Source organism: Macrobrachium rosenbergii, chromosome 8 (assembly GCF_040412425.1).
Source record: "Macrobrachium rosenbergii isolate ZJJX-2024 chromosome 8, ASM4041242v1, whole genome shotgun sequence".
Lineage (NCBI taxonomy): Eukaryota > Metazoa > Arthropoda > Malacostraca > Decapoda > Palaemonidae > Macrobrachium > Macrobrachium rosenbergii.
In genome coordinates this window covers 40,715,751-40,734,608 of record NC_089748.1, presented here as the reverse complement: position 1 = coordinate 40,734,608, position 18,858 = coordinate 40,715,751, and the positions used below count along the sequence as shown (strand labels likewise).

The following is an 18,858-nucleotide window of genomic DNA, read 5'->3' as shown; positions in this document are numbered from 1 at the left end:
CAGATATATTATACAGGCACCAAAATAAAGTCACAAAAAACGAGGCAAAGATATACATGAAAAAAAAAAAACGAACCTAAATGTCCCTTTTAAGCTCGTCCCATTAATCTTAATCAGGTAGGCATTATGATTTATGGGCCTGTTTTGCATGAAGGTCGAGGAATTCTGAATTATTTTTCATAACACACTCCGTTTAACCTCATCTTTGCGGCAGAAAAAAAAAATAAAAGGTAAAAACGTTGGCATAAATAACTTTTGAATCTTCACCCTTCAACTGTGCAATGGAAGTTTCCATAATCGATTTATTGGGAATATATATATATATATATATATATATATATATATATTAAATACTGAGATTTTACTCTCAAGTGAATTCTTTCAATTTACTTCCAAGCTAGACATTCAATTAGTTACAATTTTTTAAACTATTGCAGTTGAATCTATCCATTCTAAAAAACAACGAAAAAAAAGGAAAACCCAGCATCCAAGCCCTGGGACCTGTAAGGTCAATCAGTGCTGAAAGGGATACTGAGGGTACAGAGGTTTTAAAGGTGTAACGGGAGGAAAACTTCGCAGTTGCACAATAAAACAACTGAAAATCAACTAATCGGGAGGAGGAGGAGGAGGAGGAGGAGGAGGAGGAGGAGGAGGGGGAGGAGGTGGTAGTGGAAATAATGGGTCACAGACATGAACATACACTCTGAACATATACTGTATATATATATATATATATATATATATATATATATATATATATATATATATATATTATATATACAGCATATATACAAATATATAGCATTCATATAGGAAATATATAGCGATATAAAAAAAGTAAAGGTCGAAAGATACAAGAACCACAAAGAAAAAAAAAAGCGCAACAAAGAAACGGCTAACAATGACAAGACGCAGAGAGCAGAGAGGGGAAGGGGAAGGGAAACTAACTACTAATATGGGCCAGCCATCAAAAGGCAGAGAATGAAAACTTAAAACTCGAACTCTCAAACCCGCCGCCGCCGCGACGGTGCCGCTGGTGGTGGAGGTAAAGTCAAAGCAGAGCTCGAGAGGTGGTGGCCGGGGCTGGATGTCTTTCGAAAATTTTCCAGGCCTTGAAGGTCCCCCATTCAGCTCGGTTGGTCGGGGCGGGGGAAAAGGAATCGGTCCTCCACCGCTACCACCACCACCAACCCCTTCCACGCTCAGTTGAGTCAGTCAGTGCCTCTCAGTGGTGACTGGGCCGTCTTGGTGAGAGGTAGTGTGGCGACGACGGCTGCTGCTTGCTGGGTGGCTGGCTTCCTTCCTTCCTTCCCGAGCGCGTCCAGAACTGCAGCAGCAATTCTCGCGGATGTAAACACGGTTACGTCGCTTCAAAAAGAAAACGTTTTTTTTTTTTTTGGTCTTTCTGTAGTGAGAGTTTTTCGCTTGAATATTCAACGCCGTCGACTTTCTTCTCGTGGTCGTGAACATGTTGTTGTTGCTTTGGAGTTGAATGCTAATTTGCTAAAGTGTTGAGAGAGAGAGAGAAAAAAAAAAAGAGTGGCCTGTCCCATGCACTTTTATTGCCGAAGAAAAGGCCGGAAGAATCGTGGTTTCCCCGAGATGTCACCCACTTTTTCGTTCCTGCACTGAGAGAAATGCAGTGCGGAGTTGGAGGTTCACGCGGTAAGTTGTTTTTCTCCTTCTTCCTTTAAAGTTCTAAAATAAAATGGAAGTATACAAGGTGGAGAATACTCTCAAATTATAACTTCAAAGTTTTTGTATACTTGAGGGTACACTTTTATACCTAACTTGATGGACAAATATGCACACATGAACGTAAGCATAATATATATATATATATATATATATATATATATATATATATATATATATATATATATATATATATATACATATACATTACTAGCATTCTGCTACCAGGGTTGGCTGCAGGAAATTAAGACAGTGCTTATTTGAACGTCTGAATAGTGGATGAACCCTTTAGATAGAAAGTTCCAAAACTTAAGCCCACTTCATACACCTACAATGAAGATTCATCAGCATCACACAGAACCCCAAACTTTTACAATGAAATATACACCTCTATATCAAGGCCTTCCATGCCCCTACCTCTTCTGAGACATAGACTTATAGAATCCTTTCACTTTCTCCCGTTCTCGTCACACGGCCAAGCCACCTACAAAACTGAGATCCATATTTTCACATATGCTAACCTTTTTACTTCTTCTTTGCATTTATACATTTTTCAACCTACACAGTGCAAAATTTATCTCAACCTCAACCTCTTTATCTTTCATTTTCATTCACCCTCCTCGCTTCATTGCTATAATAAGAGTGGCCGGCTGGTGGTGGGCCTCTTGGGTAGGTGTATGAAATGGCTCATGTTTGCGAAGTTTTGGAAGCTTTGTGCACCTGCAATTCAGCAGGGAAAATACTAATGCAGTGTGAGCATTGTCTTGTCCTTTAGTCTTTAATTGGTAAATGATTTAGTGTCGTGTGTGTGTGCGTGCGTGTGTGTGTGTGTGTGTGTGTGTGTATATATATATATATATATATATATATATATATATATATATATATATATATATACATACATATATATTATATACATACATATAAATGTGTATATATATATATATATATATATATATATATATATATATATAATAAATATATATATATATATATATATATATATATATATATTCATTGGCAATATCACTATGAATGAAAAGCATTTCGTATTTGTGTTTGTATCCTACAGTTATTATCAAAATCACTACGAATGAAAGCATTTAATATTTGTGTCTGTACCCTATAGCTATTAGCAAAATCTAGCCTTTAAAAATTGTTTTTTTAACCCAATTTTATTTATTTCAAAACTTCTACCCCATACGTTCACAACTTGCTCATAGATATAGTACAATGGAGGATTCAGCGAGCTTTACTGTAATTTCCAGGTTAAAAAAAAATAAAAGCAAACTATTATCCAGCAGATTAACTAAGCAATTCTCATTTGCGTTCCACTCACTAAACCCAGTGTGTTAAAACATGGACGCCTACTTTGCCCTTGCAATTGAAAGTTAAAAGCAGTCCAGCTCAAGTGAGAGAGAGAGAGAGAGAGAGAGAGAGAGAGAGAGAGAGAGAGAGAGAGAGAGAGAGAGAGGGGGGGGGGAAGGGGTAAGGTTGATGGCAATGCAATAGAGAATACTGCAGCTGTTTCAATTGCATGCGTTGAGGGAATATTTTCCTCATCCGGAGCTGTTGACTCAAAACTCAGAAATATGCTGTCATTGGGGAACGCTGGAAATCGGTGTGTTTTAAATTTTTTTCTTCCTAAAAAATAAAAAAAATTAATTTGGACGATAACAAATAAAAGGGGGAAGGAGATTTTTATTATTAATAACATCAACTAGATTTCAATTGTATCTCTTCTGTCAAATGCTGTCATGTGACGCATACATTGCATAATGCAACTGCATTTAATAGGTAAGCATTGCATCCTATAACATATTAAGAAGTTTTCAAGTCATACATTATTATTATAAATATTTTGCCTATCGAAGGGAAATTAAAGGATACGTACGCTACATAATGCAATTGCATTTAATATAGGTAAGCATCGTATCCTATACCATATTAAAAAGTTTTTAAGTCATACATTATCATTATAAATTTTTTGACTATCGAAGCAAATTGAAAAGAACAGAGGAGACAGTGAGAATGAGAAACTTTTGGAAGGTGATGAATAGAGATAAGAAAAAAATTGTGCTATTTAGGCCATTCTACATTTTTTTATGTTACGTTTTTTCGCCAAAATATGTGATGGGAAAATCAGAATATGTGGTTTTTAATCAGTGTTTTGTTTTCATGAAAAATGCAGGAAAACGAAATCAGGAACGACTGATGAGCAAACAATTTGTAGAAAATGTTCCTCCCACCAAAAGCTGACATTTCATCCACTCAACGTAATTATTCGTCCTGACGAAGATTCTTACGGCCGGAGATCTTTTGCTGCAGAAGTTTCTGAGACGCGGAGGAGAAAAAACTGCTGAAACTTTTAGCCTTCAAACTGACCTGTGACCTTCAAAAATAGGTCATGGTTAAAAGAAACTACACAAGGAAATTGTTCAAAATACCACACCTCAAGAAAAAAGACCTGTGACCTTTAAAAATAGGTCATGGTTAAAAAAATACAAAAGAAAATTATTCACAATACCACCCCCTCAAGAAAAAAAAGACCTGTGATCTTCAAAAATAGGTCATGGTTAAAAAACTACACAAGAAATTTATGCGCAATACCACCCCCTCAAGAAAAGAGACCTGTGACCTTCAAAAATACGTCATGGTTAAAAAAAAAACAAAATTATTCACAATACCACCCCCTCCAGAAAAAAGACCTGTGAACTTCAAAAATAGGTCATGGTTAAAAAAAACTACACAAGAAAATTGCTCACAGTACCACCCCCCTCACGAAAAAAGACCCGTGACCTTCAAAAATACGTCATGGTTAAAAAAAATGCACAAGAAAATTATTCACAATACCACCCCCTCCAGAAAAAAAGACCTGTGACCTATAAAAATAGGTCATGGTTAAAAAAAAAATAAACAAGAAAATTATTCACAATACCACCCCTCAAGGAAAAAAAAAGTTTCTTATGAAATTAGAGAAGCAAGGACACTGATAATATTAGTAAAAAATAATGCATAAAAACTTAAAAAAAAAAGACAAAGATTCTCCAGAACAGAGGCCAATAACCACGATAGTTTTCGCGGTCTGGAGGGACAGAAAGCGCAGAAGGTTTGGCCTTTAAACTGACCTGAGATAAGGAAAAATAAAGTAGGTCAAAGTAAGAAAAAGAAGAGAGAGAGAGAGAGAGAGAGAGAGAGAGAGAGAGAGAGAGAGAGAGAGAGAGAGAGAGAGAGAGAGAGAGAATCCTTCCCTTGGGGTACATGACGAAGGAAAATATATTAATGGACCAAGAAGGTGCTCTGAGAGAGAGAGAGAGAGAGAGAGAGAGAGAGAGAGAGAGAGAGAGAGAGAGAGAGAGAGAGAGAGAGAACTGTTCACATGAGGAACATAGCAAAGAAAAGTACATTAATAAATAAAAACAGTGAAAGGAGGAGAGAGAGAGAGAGAGAGAGAGAGAGAGAGAGAGAGAGAGAGAGAGAGAGAGAGAATTTATGCCAAAGGCCAAGCGTTGCGACATAAGAGGTCATTCAGCGCTGAGAGGTGTAACAGGAGGAAAACCTCAAAGCAGTTGCACTATGAATCAACTGTCAGGAGAGGGTTGAGGAAAATAAGACGGAAGAAAGGGAATATGAACGGAGCTTCAGTAAAAGGAATGGTTGCAGCTAGGAGCCGTAGAAACGCTGCAAACACCCTTAAGTAATGCCTACAGTGCACCACGTGAGGTAAAACTGAGGATTCCTAATGCCTTTTATGTCGAAGATAATATTTTCTCATCAAATTCCCTCACACCCTATTTTTAGTTTTCTGTAAAAGAAAACTATTGTAACGTCTTTGTCTGTCCGTCCGCACTTTTTCTCTCTGCCCTCAGTTCTTGAAAACTACTGAGGCTAGAGGGCTGCAAACTGGTATGTTGATCATCCACCCTCCAATCATCAAACATACCAAATTGCAGCCCTCTAGCCTCATAGTTTTTATTTCACTTAAGATTAAAGTTAGCCATAATCGTGTTTCTGGCAACGGTATAGGATAAGCCACCACCGTGATTAAAGTTTCATGGGCCGCGGCTCGTACAGCATTATGACGAGACCACCGAAAGAGAGATCTATTTTCGATGGTCTTGATTATCCGCTGTACAGAAAGCTCGATTGCGCCGAAGAAACTCCGGCGCATTTCTTACTCGTTTCCAAGTGAATACACTTTCAGCTTTCCCAAATATGATAATCTGAAGCCACCAAAAAATTCTGAAATTAGCGTCTGTTTATGAAAATCCATAACTTTGGATCTGCATAATCCCACATAATAAGGAATCTTATTAACACAATTTTTCTTCAGTAAGTATTTCGTTTAATTTCAATTCCCCCCAGAAGGATATAACGAGATCCCGACGTCTGCAAATAACTTCGGAGGTATCTGATAACGTCAGTCGCAAGTTATGATCTTATTAGAGATTGAAAGTATTAAATAAGAAAAATATAAAAAAAAAAATTCCCTACGAAAAAATTTTTCAATTTTGCAACAGTTTCCAACTATAAACTGGAAATGAAAATCTCAGCAGGGGGCGTGGGGAGGGGAATGGGGGTGAGGATGGGGGCAGGAAGAGGGTTATGGAAGTAGAGGAGGGGAGGGGAAGGGGTAAGAGTAGGGAAGAGGAGAGGAAAGTTATAAAAAACATTATACCTCAATAAAAACACTCGTTTAATGAATTTATGAAGTGAATGAACACCGGATGAAAAAACACACACACAATATACATATAATACATATACATACACATACATATGTAAGTAAATATACTGTATATATAAATATATATATATATATATATATATATATATATACATATATATATATATATATATATATATATATATATATATATATAAGTATATATATGTGTATAACTATATATACATAACGTACATAATAATCAACAGAATAATTAAATCAGAGTACAATTCACAGTAGCTAATGCAATTCTGATAGATCCGCACTAAAAATTCTTGCGGGCAATTATCCTACACGAAAATTAACCAGGGTTTCATCAAACTACAACTTTTTTTTTTACCTTGCTGTTAATGAATGATTATAACAATCTTTTCTCACCAGAGGAAAGTATCCTCTAATCATACTTCACAAAGCATTCCAATATATAAAGATGCGTGATATAAGTTATGTCTACCTCTATAAACTTAAGAAATACCACCTACACTGACTTCGCGAACTCCTAATGTTTTGGATATGACTTGACACCTGAATGACACGAGAAAACTGACAAATGTGAACACGAGGCACAGTCAGCTGCTTCAGCCAGTGCCTCTAGCACTGCGTGGATGTGTAATACTACTGTGGAAAAACTCAAAAACTGTCAAAAACTGTGAAAAACACCTAAAATGGAAAACTGCAGTATCTGCAGAACTTTCGAAATTGAGATATGCCACCTACTGGGCTCGTGAAACGCTAATACACAAGTTACTGCAGTTTCGGAATGGTTCTTCAATGCTTTCCACGGGTATTTAGGGGGTCCCATTTGCAGTATCTGCAGAATCAGTAGCAAGGCAAGGGAAAACTGCAGTATATGCCATTTTTCTCAGTTCTGTATTTTTGCAGATACTGGAGTCTTCCATTTTAGGGCAGCATAGTGATCTGAACCTTTTCTGACGCCGCTTCCACATTCTTGGGGAGGACCAAGGTGGAGAACCGAGAATATCTGATTCAGGTTCATCAAAGAGGTGAACCCACGCTTCATCGCGAGCTGCTAACACGTAGAAATTGTCTGAACCAGCTTCCTGAGGAACTAAGGGAGGAATAGAGAATTTAGGCCAAAGGCCAAGCGCTGGGACCTATGGGGTCATTCAGCGCTGAAACGGAAACTGACAGTAGAAAGGTTTGAAAAGGGTAACAGGAGGAAAACCTCAAAGCAGTTGCACTATGAAACAACTGTTAGGAGAAGGTGGATTAGCAAGATTTAAGAAAGAGTTTATGAATTTAGGTACAGTAAAAGGAACGAAAGAGGTTGCAGCTAGGGGCCGAAGGGACGCTGCAGAGAACCTTAAGTAATGCCTACAGTGCACCGCGTGAGATGCACTGACGGCACTACCCCCAACGGGGTTCAGCTTCCTGAGGGACAAAGAAAAGAAAAAAAAAAAACATAGAGTCTGTCTCAAAAGAGACAGGTGCATCCGAACTTCAAAGGTGGGACTATTATAGAAAATAAAACTTAAGTTGGGAGAGAAATTCAATGCTTAGTAGTTTACGAAAAATACCCCTTGCAAACAGGGAGTTGGTTGCATCCACAAGGTTTCAAAAAATGGGACACCGACCTACATGCGCATTTCTACGTTTAACTGTATTATCCAAATTACAGTATGTTCCTTAGAGAACTCGTATAATTACATGCATCCAAACCTGTCGGACCCTTTCATGCAAAACTAAAGGATATTGATTTCTCCCCAAAAATTGCAAATAACGCATGACAAGGTAAACTCATACAGTACTTCTGACTAAGATCAACCCACGGGAGCGTGTATTCGACATCATGCGGTATTCATTTTTAAGGTAGATCCACTTAGAAGAAAATCTTATTGGTTTTCAAACTGGTTCAAATAATAATAATAATAATAATAATAATAATAATAATAATAATAATAATAATAATAATAATAATAATAATAATAATAATAATAATAATAATAATAATAATGAAGAAGAAGAAGAAGAAGAAGAAGAAGAAGAAGAAGAAGAAGAAGAAGAAGAAGAAGAAGAAGAAGAAGAAGAAGAAGAAGAAAATAATAATAATAATAATAATAATAATAATAAGAAGAAGAAGAAGAAGAAGAAGAAGAAGAAGAAGAAGAAGAAGAAGAAGAAGAAGAACGATTCTTTACTTCACTAGAAAACGGCAAATATGCAAGATAAAAAAAAATAAAAACTTCCAGACAAGACTTTAGCTATGCATCCTCCACACAGCATGTACGACACATCTCGACAGTGGGGGAGTAAAAATGGGTCCCATGAAAATGGAGAAAAGCGTCTCTCGCTCGAACTGCAAGACTTTCCCATCATCATCATCATCATCATCATCATCATCCGCCCTAAGACTTGCAAGCAGAAGAAGAAGAAGACTCTTCTTGACCGCAATTCAGCAATGAAAAAACTTTTGCGCCGCGAAGTGGCAGGCGGTTGTGACAAACTTCCGATAACTTCTGCGGCCGCTGCTGGGGCTCTTCCCGAACGAAACCTGCAGAGGAAAAACTGCCAGAACAGAGTCTCTTCGGTTACGGGCAAAACGACTGATTTTTACCAGAGGTCGGCCCATCCGCATAAAGGGCCCCAGAAGTGGATAGATAGATAGATATGTGGAATTTAGGCCAAAGGCCAAGCACTGGGACCTATGAGGTTATTCATCGCTGAAATGGAAACTGGCAGTAAACAGGACTGAAAGGTGTAACAGGAGGAAAATCTCAGTTGAGAAAAACTGCCAGAACGACTGATTTTTACCAAGGTTGGCCCATCTGTATAAAGGGCCCCAGAAATGGATAGATAGATAGATATGTGGAATTTAGGCCAAAGGGCAAGCACTGGGAACTTTGGGTCAGGTCAGCCCATCTGCATAAAGGGCCCCAGAAATGGATAGATAGATAGATATGTGGAATTTAGGCCAAAGGGCAAGCACTGGGACCTTTGAGGTCAGGTCGGCCCACCTGCATAAAGGGTCCCACAAGTGGATAGATAGATAGATATGTGGAATTTAGGCCAAAGGGCAAGCACTGGGACCTTTAAGGTCAGGTCGGCCCATCTGCATAAAGGGCCCCAGAAATGGATAGATAGATAGACTTGTGGAATTTAGGCCAAAGGGCAAGCACTGGGACCTTTGAGGTCAGGTCGGCCCATTTGCATAAAGGGCCCCAAAAATGGATAGACAGATTTATATAATTTAGGCCAAAGGCCAAGCAATGGCACCTATGAGGTCATTCAGCGCTGAAATGGAAACTATCAGTAAAAAGGACTGAAAGGTGTAACAGAAGGAAAACCTCACAGTTGCACTATGAGTTGATTGTTAGGAGAGGGTGGAAAGTAAGATAGAAGAAGGAGAATATGAACTCAGGTACAGTAAAAGGAATGAAAGGGGTTGCAGCCTGGGGCCGAAGGAACGCTGCAAAGAACCTTAATATCATCACGGTCTCCTCGTAAAACTTACACACCACAAGTCCAAAACGCGAGGAAGATACTTCCTCGTACCTTCTTAATTAGCATAACTAGTGTAGAGATACCACCTCTTGCAAAACAGCAATGCGATAGCGTTTTTACAAAGACCAAAAAAAGCAGGTTACTTGAGAGAGAGAGAGAGAGAGAGAGAGAGAGAGAGAGAGAGAGAGAGAGAGAGAGAGGCCCTTTCATTCAAAATCCTCCCACAAGACAAATGAAACCTGCCTTAAAAAGTGTTTGAACAGCTCTGTCAGCTTGCCGCATCTGCAACGTACTTAGGACTAAATTCTCTAGTTGCACTGCCTACAGTGCACCGTGTGAGGAGCACTGGCGGCATTAACCCCCACGGGGAGGCAACCTCCTTCCAATACAAGACTTCAGTGCCTGAATATTTGGACCAAGTGTACTGAAGTTAGTAAGGACTGATAAAAATAATACCAGTCTTGTCTTTGTCCTAAAAGGCTCCCAGAGCTTTTCCAGTAACTTGCTTGTGCATTTTACAAGCATGAATTGGAATTGGAGTATAAAATTTAGACCAAAACCCAAGCGCAGGGACCTATGAGGTCATTCAGCGCTGAAAATAATGTTGAAACAATTGTTAGGAGAAGGTGGAAAGTAAGATGGCAGGAAGAGAATATGAACGTAGGTACAGTAAAATGAATGAAAGGGGTTGCAGCTAGGGGCCGAATGGACGCTGCAAAGAACCTTAAGTAACAGGCTACCTACAGTGCACTGCGTGAGGAACACTGACGGCACTAACACCCTAAAGGTTTTGCAAGCCTGAAACTAAAAGAGAGTACATAACAGTTTACTCAATTGAATTGAATGAACTGAATAAGAATTTAGGCCAAAGGCCAAGCACTGGGACCTATGAGGTCATTCAGAGCTGAAATGGAAATTGACAGTAAAAGGTATGAAAGATGCAACAGGATGGAAAATAAGATGGAAGGAAGAGAATTTGAAAGGAGGTACAGTAAAATGAATAAAAGGGGTGGTTGCAGCTAGGGGCCGAAGGCACGCTGCAAAGAACCTTAAGTAATGCCTACAGTGCACCGCATGAGGTGCACTGACGACATTACCCTAACAGGACATACAAGGTTTATATATATATATATATATATATATATATATATATATATATATATATATATATATATATATATATATTTTTTTTTTTTTTTTTAGGACCATCTTGAAGTACGAGACCAAAGCCGAACCACAGCACCACTCAGGCAAAGCCTTTAAAAATTCTGCAACACGCGCTTACAAACGAAAACGCCCACGAAAGCAATTTAAAACATACCGGACAAAACGACAAAGTTTTGCTTCGCGAGCATAAAGAGCTTCCTTTGTAATCCCTTTGTCTCTTAATTATTCCTCTCCTACGTCTCCCCCACTTCATTCCCGCTCCGCTTCTAATTTCCTCGCGGGAGGAACTAACAGAATTCTTCGGAAGTTTTTTCCGCGCTGGGACACCACATTTCGTATGCAAATAGCGAAGGGGTGGCAAAATGCGTTCATTCGGGCCTCTGCCATTAAAACCTCATGGTCTCGCTCCTCTTCAGGCTGTGAAGGGACAATTCAAAGAGGCCTGAGTGGAGATCTCTGACTGAGCGGGACGTGTATGGATGCAAAAATGAAACTTGCGAGTAAAATAGCTAATTATGAAAAGACGGCGCCGAAGTCTCTGACTGAACGGATCATGTGTATATGGATTGAAAATTGAAAATGCGACGTGAGAATAAAATAGCTAATTGTGGACAGACGAAAATCAAAAGGTGCAGACAACAAATTAAAAAAATTTGATTGGATGGCTTACAGAAATGAACGAGCATCTTACGATTTGAAACGGGAAATTCAAGATTGCAGTTGGGTAACCTAAACACTGAACACACACACATTATATATATATATATATATATATATATATATATATATATATATATATATATAATATATATATATATATAATATATATATATATATACACACACACACACACACATACACACACACACACACGGAACCCCACGAGAATTTCTATCTCTCGTCGTTCTTACTCAAGTACTCTGTCCTTTCTGGCTAACCTTTTTCATTAACGAGTTTCAATCACCTTAAACTTGGGACTGTTTAAATCTACATGTGTAATGTAATCTTAAACCGTCGACATCATCTGAGAAGAGAGAGAGAGAGAGAGAGCAAGCTCCTTCCCTTTATTTTTACTCATAAGAAACTTTCATACAACAACTTTGTGTGTATGTGAGAGAGAGAGAGAGAGAGAGAGAGAGAGAGAGAGAGAGAGAGAGAGAACCATGGTTCCCTTTTTTTCTCATAAAAAACCTTCCTATATAGAATTTGACGGCTTCCTATCCTAAAAACATAAAATCAGAAAGAGCACTAAAGTGAGAATTTCCTCTTCTAAACTGGTCCGTATGGCATGAATTTTAAGAATGCAAAATGAAATTAGAGCATTAACACAACACTCAAAATGCAAAACTCCTGTATTTGTGGTGAAACTCTACTCTGTAGCTTCCCGTAAACTCTGTTCTGCCCTAAATTGGAAAACTGCAGTAACTGCAAAATTTTCGAATTTGAGATATGCCACCTATTGGGCTCGTGAAACACTACTGCAGTTTCAGAATGATTCTTCAATGGTTTATTTAGTGGGTCCCAATTGCAGTATCTGCAAAATCAGTAGTAAGGCAAGGGAATATCTACCATTTTTCTGTTTTGTATTTTTGCAGATATTGCAGTCTTCCATTCTGGGGCAGTATTATCATACTCGCATTTCCAGTCTATATCTAAAAGGCTATTAAACTTAAGTTAAAAAAAAAAAAAACTAACATTTAGCCTTCCCTCCAAAGTTCACATTAACATTGGTAATTTGGACCATAAACTTGGAATTTACGCTTGGATTCCAACTTTCAACTTCCAATACGAATAGACTCCAAAAGTTTGGGTTTAGCATACAGCATAATATTACATTGGTGTATTTTACTGAAATATAATAATGCACGAATCCACTGCATCTATTTTGCGCACCTCTTGCCTTAATCTGTCTCATAGATGTAATATGTTTGACAAAAGAGTTTTCTACGCATAAATAGTTATAATGTTGATCAAAATGAACGAAAAATATTTCAAACGATAGAAAAACCTTCATCTCTCTCTCTCTCTCTGCATGCATGCATGCATGTATGTATGTATGTATGTACGCAAGTATGTATGTATGTATGCATGTATGTATATAAGTAAATAAATATACATATATGTATGTATGTATAAGGTTAGATAAGTACTAATTTTATCACCTCTGGATACGAACAACTCTAAATTATGCGTGAGGAATTCGAGTGTTTCGAAAATGAGTGAAAAAATATTCTAGAAAGTGGACGAAAAAATATTACAGCAAATTAACCACGTGACAAATATCACATATAAACTTAGTCCATGACAATAATAACAGCATACCACGACTTAGAACATTTCTGTGCATAGACTTATCACGATGCAAAAACAATCATGATTCACTTTTCTCAACAATTTATTGTTGAAACTTATTCACTAAAATCTGCATGAACAGTGAAAAAAAAAAAATCCTAAGCTCTCCAACTAGTTATCAAGTTAATAAGAATCATGCATTACGAACCCAAAAATAACAAAAAAGCAGACATTTCTTTAGGGGTAGGCCTATGATAAACATATAAATAAAATAAGCTTTACTAATTTCATGCAGGAAAGAATACGCGGGTAAAGCAGTGTCATTTTTCCATCCTTGTTTAAACCTAACAACTAGTTTTACATTCATGAAAATCAGGCATTACGAACCCAAACATAAACAAAAGCCATTTCTTTAGGCCTATGATAAGTATTAAATAAAACTTTCCTAATTTCGTGCAACAAAGAATATATCCGCGGGATGCGCAGTCAGTATGTCACTTTTCCCGCCAAGCAGAACAGTCCCGAGCAGAACAAACACCTCTTCATGGGACAAACTGGCTCGTTTTCAAACCGAACTAACTGGACCATTCATCGGGAAGTGTTATGTTTGCACTCTCACCAACCAGTAGTAAACACTAGGAGGCCCCGGAGGAGATTCTTACTTCCTCCCCAGACTCCCTACCGTCTCTCTCTCTCTCTCTCTCTCTCTCTCTCTCTCTCTCTCTCTCTCTCTCTCTCTCTCTCTCTCTCTCTCACCAGAACGCAAATGAAAAGTAACTTTTCACTGCGAGTCTGCGTTTCTTTATTTTCCTCTCCATCCCCCACCAATTTCTCTCTCTCTCTCTCTCTCTCTCTCTCTCTCTCTCACACACACACACACACACACACACATGCAGCAGAACACATAAACCATTTATAACTTTTCACTACGAGCAAATCTGCTTTGCTTTGCTCTCTCTCTCTCTCTCTCTCTCTCTCTCTCTCTCTCTCTCTCTCTCTCTCTCTCTCTCTCTCTCAGCAGAACACACAAACGATAGGTAGTTTTTCAATACGATCTCCAATGTGTTTTTTTTTATCTAACAATTATGGTTTAACGTAGGAATTAAAAACCAACGTGACTTTATGGTACTAGAAAACGAAGTAAGGAGAAATGTAAGCAAGAGAGCCGGGCAGATACCTGTTCCTATCTCACTTTATCTCTCAGAATGAGAAAGAGACTGACAGAGAGATAAAAACAAAACGGAGAAAACGAGGTACTGTATTACTTCATGTTCCGGGGAAAACCAAAGCATACAAAAACTGCCCAGGGAAATAAATGTAGTTTTCAAAGACTTTTAAAGGAAACGATATAAAACGAACCATTCCAATCCTTACCCTTGAAAGTTTACAGGCTATGTTCTGCCATTAAAAAGAACTTAGATATAAGTCACTGCCCATATAGTTCAACGCGTATGCAAAAGAGGACATGCAAACCCCATATTTTCTGAGTGGCAAAACAGTGTATCTTTGGAACACTACGCCAATTATCTTATGGACAAATGTGCATCAGGTGCAATCAATAATGTTCACAGTAACAGTGAGCATGAGCAGGCTAAAAAAAAATTAGGTCACTGGTTATCACTTACCTTGAAATGGCCACACCTGAAAAAGAAAGGTCAAAATATGGATTAAAGCTTGTCTAAAGCTTAACATATAATAATATTCATTATTTACACAGATATGGAGTGCAGATTAATAAAACAAGTATTGCTACAGGCAACTCATCTTCAGATTATAGTCAACAATGGAAAATGCACAATTTTACTATAAGTGCCTCAATCTATGATAAAGAGTACAATTTACTCTATGTACCTATCACTTATTACATATGCTCTATATTATATGAATTAACACTGATGATAATATAAAACAAAATATGTATCAACTTCTTTATTTTTCTGTGTGTAACTTCCACTGTAGTGGCGCTAAAAAGTCCCCAAAATGACAATACCCTGGTACGGGCTTCAGGATGGTATGCAATTCCATCCAGGCCAATCTCTCTAGGAACTGTCCTCCATATACAATAGTAAACCCTAAACTATTCACACACACAGGTCCAAGGAGGTGCAAATATGTCAATAGTAGTAGTCTAGGAAGTGACTACCCTGGCCTATGGTATGCTACCCCAAAATCCAATCATAATCCTGGCTAGCCTATAAAAACACACTAACTTAAAAACCTGTTTAGAATATAAAGGAATGAGAATGATTCTTATAATCAGAGTAGCAGTAATGTTGAATACTAGTGTACAATGTATGGGCGTGGCGTTACCACATTGTGTTCCCAAAACTCACCTGTTATTTACATTTTTACATGGGCTGTTTCTGTGTTCAGTACAGTACATAGTACAGTACAGTACATAGTACAGTACAGTTCATAGTACACAGTACAATCAAAAGACAACTGTCATAGTGCCAGTATCCTGACAGGGATGTTCACCAAAAACCTTTAAAATGTCCAACATGGGATTATCATTACATTTCAAATATCTTTTAGGTGATATGACCGAGTTTACTGAGCTTTAATCTCTATACAATTTAACCTTACAAACAACTTTCCTTCTAGCTTAAGCCTCCACGCACAGACTTAGTGAGCCCCTCTGGGCTAATGCCTTATCCAACCATTTATTACACAAAAGATGGCATACCATTGATCTTTCCTGTGTGTCAGATTCTGAGACCTTCCTGACTGCTGCAATCGCCTAATTTTTTCATACTTCTGCTGCTTACTAATAAGGTGATACTTGTTTTAAAAAGGAGATTCACAGTTTTATTATTATTATTACTCAGTAGATGAAACCTATCCATAAGGAACAAGCCCACAGGGGCCACTGACTTGAAATTCAAGCTTCCAAGGACTATGGTGTTCAGTAGGAATAAGCAAGAGGAATTAAAAGAAAATAAAGAAGGGATACCTTTGTTAAAAAATAAAAAAATTAATAAACAGATAAATAGATAAAAATTTATTAAAATGCAAGAAGAATAGTATGAGGGTAGTAATACATTGCATCTTCGCTTCAACTTCTGAAGATCCAACTCCACGACATCCTCTGGGAGGCTGTTCCACAGTCCAACAGTGTGAGGAATAACTGTTTAACACTGCAAAACATGAAGTAACAGTACCCAAGAATACCATCTCTTGTTCTGGCTGCATACAGTTGTCGTAAGTGGTTAACCTATTCATGCATCTAAGTTGCAAGCATCCAAGTTAAAGTCAATGGCCATGAGGCAAGGATATAGCAGTTTGGGGTGTGTTCAGATTCATCACTAACTTTCCTTCCAAGTTCGTGAAATATCACTCGAGAGACACGATACAAATATTAAAACTCATATTTCATAAGGGCAAGAGTTGGTGGGGAAGAGGGGAGCTCATCAGGGCATTACACCCAAGAACAGGTTAAGCTACAATGCAACCCTGTTGAAATATGTCTTGATCTACTTTTAGGCAGGGTGCGTCACTATGCTTGTGTGAGCGAGGAATCTTGGCTAGCCAGATCAGAGCATAACGCCCTAGGATATGATAGGATAGGATAAGATAGGTTAGGTTAGGTTATAATGTGACCCTAATGCAACATGTCTTTGATGGTATTTTTGTGTTATCTGAGATGGAAGGCAAGGCCAAAGAACTTGTTAAAATAATCAGGAGTAAGTTTCAATAACACAATAACTGGACAATGTGAATTCTTCACTGTAAAACAGCAGACCAAGTGTTGTTTTGAGGGCTCTCCACTATACTTCTATTTCTGGAGTACCTCAAAACTTTCTGGATTACCTTAAAACTTAAACAAATATAAAAAAATATGGTAGAACTCAGCAATAGCTCTGCATGGTATATTACTTTGGAAACTGATTTTTCCTATAGTATTTTGGTTGCTTATCAAGAATTTACCATTATTTTTTGTCAGTTGACTGTAATTAGCCAGTAATTAACCTCAGAAGTTGTATACTGGCCATCCTGGCATGCTATCATGCATGCACAGTGTTATAAGGGTGCTTTTAGTAAATGGTGGAATTTCCTTCACGGGGGGGGGGAGGTAACACGGCCTGCTAGTTTAGGTTAGGTTACGGTACATTAGGTTAGTATAGTTCCTTTTATGATAGGTTTCCTTAGCCAATCCCTTCTTAAACATATGGCTCCCTGATGACTTGCGCATGCGCAGAGCCATTCCATAACAACAACACGGCAGTCCAGTCTTTCTTCCAACATTTTCCTCCACCCAAAACCCTGCGTGACCAAAGAGTCACCAACCATGTTGGATACAGATGAGGTTAATAATTACACACGACAATAAACACCACCACCTCCTTCATCAGCAACACTAACAGTATAAGAAAAATCAATTTCCAAGGTAACACAGTCCGTGCGGAGCTGTTGCTTAGAAATACCCCAAAAAAATAATATATATATATAATATATATATACATATAATGTATATATTGTATGTATATATGTATTAGTGGTTTCAGTACCGTTTTCTTCTCATAACACCCATCCACCATTCTACTGTATGTTCGTACCTTGATTAGCTTAGGGGCTCTGCAAACTTAGTGGCAGAATGCCACATTTGGGCACAAAGTAAGCCCCAGCATTCTAGGTCAGGTTGGGATGCCATTCTGCATTTCATACCACATTTCATGCCACAACTTACCACATAAAAGGGAAGGCTTTCAAAGCCCTGCCCAGGTCAGGTAGTACCTAGGCTAGGGTCCTAGGTCAAGAAGGCCAGGTTAGGATAGGTTTTTGTATTGGTAAAATAACTATATTTGACATTGTTATTTAATTAGGGGTTTAACAGCAATAATTACCACTAATTTGCCATAGGCCTGTAGCTAACCTACGACACACTATGATGCACCTTGCAACATTCCCTAATTCAGCCGAGGCTATACAGGACGAATACGTACATCGTGTTTTGGCCTAGAGCCCTAACGATGTAGATTCTACATTAGGCTATTAGCTGGCTTAAACTGCGTCATCATCGTCTATAATGTGGACGATAATGCAATTTAAGCCGCCATTTTTTCCCCGAGTCCTAATCTTAGCCCGAAGGCCTAAGCCTAACCTATGTCGACAGCTTCGTTCGTGCTTAGGCCTACTTTGCCGATTCAAGGCTTCTCCCTAAACAAATATAAAATTATATACATTTAAAATACGTTAAAACTGACTAATATTCTTACCGGAATGGCGAACTGTCACCACAGATTACGAAGGGCTGGTGACACCTAGCCTGACCGGAAACTAAAACGAGGCTAATTTGCTTTTAATTATAACGCAAATTACAAAGTACACCTCCAATCAACAGTCTGTTCAGTTCACGCTAACCGCCGCCGTTATTTTACGCACAACACAAGCTAAATAAATCTATTATAAGATGCAAAACCGTTCGGCTAACCACGCAATGACAGGAAGGCAAAACAATAACAATGTAACAGTCGCATTCTATCGGAAAGGACAAACTGAGTATTGTTCAGTTGATC

At 38.2% G+C, this 18,858-nt stretch overlaps 1 protein-coding gene across 8 annotated transcripts in view; it reads left to right on the top strand.

Annotated features, from left to right (window-relative positions):
* The first annotated feature begins 793 nt into the window (after positions 1-793).
* Positions 794-18,858, top strand: part of LOC136840743 (glutamate receptor ionotropic, kainate 2-like) — a 297,978-nt gene continuing 279,913 nt past the window's right edge. For all 8 annotated transcript variants that reach the window (XR_010853725.1, XM_067107569.1, XM_067107570.1 and 5 more), the window contains exon 1: positions 794-1,665. The gene's annotated coding sequence lies outside the window, so the exon portion shown is untranslated. The remainder of the gene's footprint in view (positions 1,666-18,858) is intronic.